The sequence below is a fragment of the Camelus ferus genome, chromosome 3 (assembly GCF_009834535.1).
Source record: "Camelus ferus isolate YT-003-E chromosome 3, BCGSAC_Cfer_1.0, whole genome shotgun sequence".
Taxonomy (NCBI): Eukaryota; Metazoa; Chordata; class Mammalia; order Artiodactyla; family Camelidae; genus Camelus; species Camelus ferus.
Genome location: NC_045698.1, coordinates 98608918 through 98609351, shown reverse-complemented (window position 1 = coordinate 98609351; position 434 = coordinate 98608918).

Sequence of the window (434 nt, the reverse complement as noted above, 5' to 3'; positions counted from 1 at the left end):
AGCAGCGCCACCTTGCGTTTTGTGCATGTTATTCCCGTTTTCAAGAATAGAACAGAAAGATGGCGGATTAAAGGAGAAACTGCAGTAGAAGTGATATTTTTCCCCCCAAGTGCCTTTGCTGTTTCATCTTTTTCCTCAAATGGCCACAGTAGTCCTAGTAAGTAAGTGTTCACATCGTTTTCCTCTTAGTTAGTCTGAATTTGTAGAAAAATAAATCAGTTATTTTCCTTAATTTAAGTGCACAGAATTAAACTCTGGCTCCCTACCAGGAATAAATCGTAAGAAAACCTTTTCCTGTTTTTAAGTTTGATAATAAAGAATATATAAGGAAATGAAGTCTCCATCAAAGAGTCAACAAATATTGGTTGAGAGCCTTTTATTTGTTTGTAAACTGCCTAACAATAATGCTGCAAAGCAACTGGCCTTTTTTTTTT